A 6,783-nucleotide genomic window follows, 5' to 3' on the forward strand; every position below is an offset into this window, starting at 1 on the left:
CTGTGGCAGGGCTGTGGCAGGGCTGTGGCAGGGCTGTGGCAGGGCTGTGGCAGGGCTGTGGCATCTCTCAGACACCCACACCTGACTAAGCAGGGTGAGCAGTGGCTGGGGTGCTAAGCAGAGCAATGGCAACGTAAGGGCCACTTTACCTATTTGTAGAAAATGGAAGCTTGGTGGCCAAACGAGGAAAGGCAGGAGAACAGAGCAGCTTGGAGGTTGGCCCAGGCAGTGCTCACATTAGCCTACTCTCTGTTGCTCTGAACAGACACCTTAGGCACCTTATCAAGAAAGGATGTTCAGGGTCATGATACCTGCTTGGTCCTTGTGAGGACCTTGGTGCAAGGTAGCACAGTAGTGGGCACGTGTACAAGACCAAGGTAGTACTGTGGGGCACAAAGCCAGAGAAAGCATAGAGTCCCAAGAGAACTACATGCATTCCTTCCTCAAGGGTGAGACCCAGAGATCTGGTGGCCTCCTACTGGCACTACTCCCAAAGGTGCCATCTTGTAGCAGCATCACAGTGGGGACCAAGCTTAGAGCCTGTCATCTGCGAGAGCACACTTTGGCCACACCCAGACCATACCAGTGTCACTGCTGCCGCTAGGATGCTGTTAGTATCAGAATGTCTGTGCCCATACTCACCTTTTTGTTGTTTGAATTTGAAAGTAGAGCTGACTGACAGGATTCTGCCTTGCAGGACTCCAGAGTGTTTGGCTCAAAACATGGAAAATGGGCCTTCCATTGGGCAAGTTGTGGGGAGTAGATTGAGTCAGAGAAAACAAAGCTTCGGTTTTGGACACATGCATTGGAGATAGTGTGTAAGCATGTAAAGTTTATGTGTGTGCATGTACATGTGCATGCACATGCTTGTGGAGGCCACAGGCCAACTGTAGATGTTGTTCCTCAGAAGCTGTCCATGTTGTGTTGTTGAGGTGGGGCTTCTTACTTGACTTGGAGTCTGCCAAGGAGGCTGGTCTGGCCAGCCAGCAAGCCCCAGGGACCCTCCAAGTACCCACCACCACACCCAGCTTCCCTCAGAGGCCCCTGCAGGCACTTTTGTGACTGAGCAGTTTCCTAGCCCTGGGGGTTTGTTAACACTCGAATCGGAGTGAGCACAGCAGCGGTGGCTTCAGGAAGGCTGCAGAAGACAGCCTAGCGGTATTGTGCTTGCCTAGATGCTTATGGTCCTGTGTCCAGAGCACCAGTTCAGAAAACAGGTTTCAAGTGGCTATTGCTCTTTTTAATGGTTTTCTTAACTCTATTTGAGGGAGCGTCAAGGCTGTAAGTGTTAATATTACTAAGATGAGCATTACAGAGTGTTCTTCAGATACAGCCTGACCACTAGCAGACCGCTCACTGTGTGGAAGGTTCTCAAGGAAGAAGAGATGACCAGATCACAAGGCCACAGCTATGAGAGCAGAGCATCACGAAGGCACATCTCTACCAGTGTCTTTATCAACCGAGCTTTAAGACTTTTAGCACACAGGACCCTGCTCTGTAGATGTGACGAGAGCCTTCCTGTTCGTGCTGATGCCCTGACCTGGCTCTCCTTCTGTGCCCTGGGATGTTTTTGAACTTGTAATCCCCCTGCCTCAGCCTCTATAGTGCTGAGGTAATATGTCTGTGCCACTGTGCCTACTTCTGCTTTGTGTTTTAATGTGAGCAGATCTAGCATGCTGCTTCTAGTCTGCTTGGCATCTCAGCAATGTACATTGGACACCTTTCTGAACTTACATAGAGCTGCGTTATAAAAGGTCATGTTACACTGTGTGGCAGCACACACATCCCAGGACTCATGAGGCACCGTCAGGCAAATACCTGTGGGTTCAAGGCCAGCCTGATCTACATAGTGAGTGCCAGGTTACCCAGGGCTAGGTAGCCTGCAAAGTGAGACCTTCCTCCTTCCTTCCTTCCCTCCCTCCCTCTCTCTCTTCCTCCCTCCTTTGCTCTCCTTCCTTTCCTTCCCCTTCTCTCCTATCCCCTCCTCTCCTTCCTTTCCTTCCTCCTTCCTTCCCTCCCTTCCTTCCTCCTTCCTTCCCTCCCTTCCTTCCTCCTTCCTTCCCTCCCTTCCTTCCTCCTTTCTTTTGGAAGAATATATACTCTGGGTGTAGTAGTACCCATAATTTCAGCACATAGAAGGTTAAGGCAGGAGGATTAGAGCAGGTTCAAAGCCAGCCTAGCATACAGAGTGAGACGTAGGCAATGTGAATGTGAGTGCTGTCTCAGTATTACTAGTTCCATAACTATGGGCGTGGTTCTTAGCCTTCTGTGTCTCAATTTTTTTTTCAAAATAGAGACATAGTGACTATGTACTTAGTAGGACTGATGAAAGACTAAACAGCTACATGTGTACAGCACTTAGGGTGGCAGGCATGAGGCGAGCCCTGCATGTCTGTAGATGCTGCCCTGCTTTTTACTTGAGGACCTGCCGAGTGGTTCTGCACATTTCCCTTGATGTAACTCCTCCTATGTTCTCGGTATATGGATTGGTCCTGTTACCTGCATCTACGTATCTTTGTGCATTTTTTATTTTGTTTTGAAGCATTATTTGTAGGACACATATCTTTAAGTGGGAATTTCTAGGTTAAAGGTGATTTTTACCACTGCTATATAATATCACCTGTGTTAAATCCAAGTTCCAATTCTGCTCAAGCAAACCCATACATTTACTGTGTAGTTTTGTTGAAAACCAATAAATTAAAATGAGAGACAGAGGGGTTTAATTAAATGTTACAAATTACTATTTTATAGCTTAGAATGACTCAATAACTGCAATTTCCTATGCTTCAAAGGAACATAGAAAATATCAGTTATATTTCTGATGTGTTAGAATGGTCAACATTTTAGGTATTTTCTATTTATATTTGAGATTTAATGAACAACAGTTGTTTAGGTTAATGCTCTTGTTGTCATAATGATATTGATGTTTGTGTAAGTTTGCTAGCGTTGATTCTGAAGAAAACAGAACACACTCAGGGTTGTAGGAATAATGTGTTCTGGTTTTGTGACTCATGGCTTAGCAGTGGAGGAAGGGTGTGGCCAGAGCCTAGCTCTGTGTCACACAGTGCAAGGCTGACCTGGGCCCAGGGTGAACCTGGAGGGCTTCAGCCAGACCCTGCTCTCCTGGAATCCCAGCTTCTGTAATTCATGTTAGGGGACTTGTTTGGGCCCAGAAGGTTCCACCAAGGTACCAAGACTCACATTTAAAATTGTTACCTAGTAGTGAGAACAGTGGAAATTAAACAGGATGCCATGATGGTTATAAAATGGCTAATTGTTAGCATCTACTACAGGAGCTTGTGGAGTGAGGAGCTGAGTTGTCCGTTGTGTGTGGAGGGGAGGGATTCTGCCAGAGTGTTTTAGAGGCCCGCACAGGACGAGCTCCCCAGCGAGATGCCAGGCGCAGGTGTTGATCCCATGGCCTGTGCACCAGCTAGAGGCAAAGAGATAGAAAGTCAGGGTTATTTTGGCTGCCTTTCACTTCCAGGCCAGCCTAGGCTGCAGGAGACTTTTCTCAAAGTCCCTTCTCTTTCTTGATGGAGTCACCTTTCTTGACTGAGCACTCACACTTCTGGGCTTCTGTCCCAACGACGCGTTTAGAGATGGCAAGTGGGTTTTCATTTTAATTCTCCAGGAAAGGACTAGAGACAACACAGACATCCACTGACAAAGGAGCGTTTAGCTGTGTTCTACACCTACTGTGTGGCCAGGTTGCAAGGTCATTAAACTCATTGTCTCATGGAAATATTTGTGACAGTGATGCAAATTGTGAGTAAAAGCTTGAAAATAAAATAATGGCTTAGTAGTGTCTGCCATTAGACCGGAAGAGTGCGGGTGGTGTTGGGGCTTTTGTGCCTTCTCTTTTCCTGTTCTCTTTGGCATTTGCTAGGAATTCTATGGTAAGACCATATATGAATTATAAATTAGGAAAAGTGTATGACCCTTTACACATACAGTTTGTACCTACAGACATTTTCACTGAAAGCTTTAGAAAAGCATTATAAAGATGTCATCTATTTACAGCTGAGTTTAATAAGTATTTATCAGCTGTGTTTTGTGTGCTAGGTAGAATTCTCTGCCTGTAGTTAGGAAGCCCTGCCATCTGTGAACGATGAGGGTGGGAATGTAAGAGTGATGGTCACATGACACAGAGAAGGTATGAATTTTGCCTGTTGAAGGGGTACAAAGAAGTTTCCAAAAAATAATAATAAATTCTGAAGGACCCTTATGGATGGTGTCTTAGTCATTGTTACATTTATGTGAAGAAAAACCATGACCAAGGAAGCTTTTATAAAGGAAAGAAAGACATATAACTGGGGGCTTGCTCACAGTTTCAGGATTTAGTCTGTTGTCATCATGGTGAGAAGCCTGGTGTCGTGCTTGGTGCTAGAGAAGCGGCTGAGAGCTACATCCTAATCCACACACAGCAGGGAGAGAGGTGGGGGAGGCAGGAGGGAGAGGGGAGAGACAGAGAGAGAATGAGCGAGGATGACTGTGGGCCTCATATGGGCTTATGGAACCTCAAAGCCCAACCCCAGTGACACACTTCTCCCAACAAGGCCACACCTCCTGAGCCTTCTAATCCTTCTCAAACAGTTCCATTACCTGGTGACTGAACATTCAAATGTTTGAGGGCAGAGGGGAGCGTTCTTATTCAAATCACCACATACTATTTCCTGACCCCCATAGGCTTGTAGCCATATCATAATGCAAAAATGCATTCAATCCAATTTTAAAAGTTCCCATAGGCTATCAGAATCTAAAGTCCAAAGTCTCTTTTGGGACTTAAGGTAAGTTCTTAAATGTAACCCTTTCTAAAATCAAAGTGACAAAGCAGATCACATACTTCCATCATACAGTGGCACAAAATATACAGTAGCGTTCCAAAAGGGAGGAGAAGACACTGAGGAAACACAGGACTAAAGCAAGAGCAGAAACCAGCAGAGCAGACTCCAAACTCGGTCTCCACGCCTGATGTCAAAGCGCCGCTCAGATCCCCACCCCCTTTCAGCTTTGCTGACTGCACACACTTCTCTCTCTTGACCTGGTTCTATACCTAGTCTGCATGCAGCTCTCCTTGGCAGGTGGCCCACGACTCTGGCACCTCCAACATCTTGGACTCTCCAGTGAAGTCCAGGCTTCACCTTCACAGCTTCACACAGTGGTTACCGATGTCAAAAGACTGTGACAATCACGGGTGAAAGCCAGGGCTGATCTTAAATGTTAGTGTATTAGCATTGGGACTCTGAGATTCGGAGCATACTCTAAAGAGGACAGAAGGAGACCTGAAGGGTCACAGTGTTTGTACTTTCGCCAAGGTTTAAGAGATGGAGGAGAGAGAGAGAGAGAGAGAAAAGAAGAAGAAGAAGAAGAAGAAGAAGAAGAAGAAGAAGAAGAGGAAGAAGAAGAAGAAGAAGAAGAGGAGGAGAAGAGGAGAGAGGGAGGAGGAGGAGAGGGGGCGGGGTGAGGGGGCCTGAGTCTCTGGGATCAACACTCTTCATGCTGGGGCAGGGTAAGGTTATTTGTGCCTTCGCTGAAGTTCTTCAAGTGAAGTGTGAGGTAGGAGCCTCTGGATGGATGTGTTTGATGGCTTTACACCTGCGGCTGGTTGCTGATAATTGTTTCAGTCTACCTACCTTGGTGCTCAATGCCCAGTAGCAAATGAAAACTGCTCTGAAAATTCACCCTTTTCATCTAAGTAGGGAGACTTATTTTAACTCATTCTTTAAAAAAATCCTTCCTTTATTTATTTCCTGTGTGTATATTTGGACACACACATGGCATGTGTGCAGAGGTCAGCGGACAGTTTGCAGAAGCTGGTTCTCTCCTTCTACTCATGTGGGTCTCTGGAATCAAACTCACGTGGACAGACTCAGCCCTCTCAGCTGTCCTTAGCTCATCTTCCATCACCAGTTTTGGAGGCTGCTGCTTTCTGCCTTCATGTAGATGGCGTTTGCAGCTTCTCTGCTTGAGACTTTGGTACCAAATGTAATTACTTGTTCTTTTGATATAGTTTTTAATTATTAAAATTCTAAACCATATGGTTTCTATGATTTTTTAAAAAAATGTAGATTCTAGTTAGAAAAGTTGAGTTTTTAATGGTTAAAATAAGAAGAAATGTAGAGTAAAGCAGCTGTGTAGCCAGCACAGTAGTGGCGTGCTGGCTCCTTACTGTGCACTTAGTGTCCACGGTCTTAGTTCCGCTCAGTGGTGTCGGTGGGTTCTAGGTGTCCTTCCTTCGGTGGCTCAGCTCATCAATGGCTGCCCAGTTAATCTCCCCCAGTGCTCATATTTGTTCCTGTGAAGCATGTGACATGTACCAAGGGCAGAAGGTGGGAGAATAAATTAACATGCCACTTACGAAGGCATAATTACGTTCCAGCTGCCAGACCCCCTCCCCCAGTTCTGGACAGGGCGTTCTTAGGATGGAGCCATACTGTTGCCCTTCTTCCACAGCGTACAGCTTTGAGCAGCACAGAAGTCTCTGGTGCACTAAATATGACCTAAACAGAAGGCTGACTAAAAGATGAGGCTGTGTGGGGATTACAGTGATGCCTTTACAGGAAGAAATGGGTTGTAAGCTTTAAAATAATTGGCACCAGGAGATGTACCAGCCACTTAGTAAACTCCAGAGAAGAGTGTCAGTTTATTGCATATGCTTATCTGATAATACATTGGATCTTTGGTGTCACTGGATTTTACTGACTTATTTTTGCTTAGTTATTGTGATACTTACTTTTTTCAGTGGCTGACGTAAGCTGCTAGTATGGAGATGTTAACTCG

The sequence above is a fragment of the Acomys russatus genome, unplaced genomic scaffold, assembly GCF_903995435.1.
Source record: "Acomys russatus unplaced genomic scaffold, mAcoRus1.1, whole genome shotgun sequence".
Taxonomy (NCBI): domain Eukaryota; kingdom Metazoa; phylum Chordata; class Mammalia; order Rodentia; family Muridae; genus Acomys; species Acomys russatus.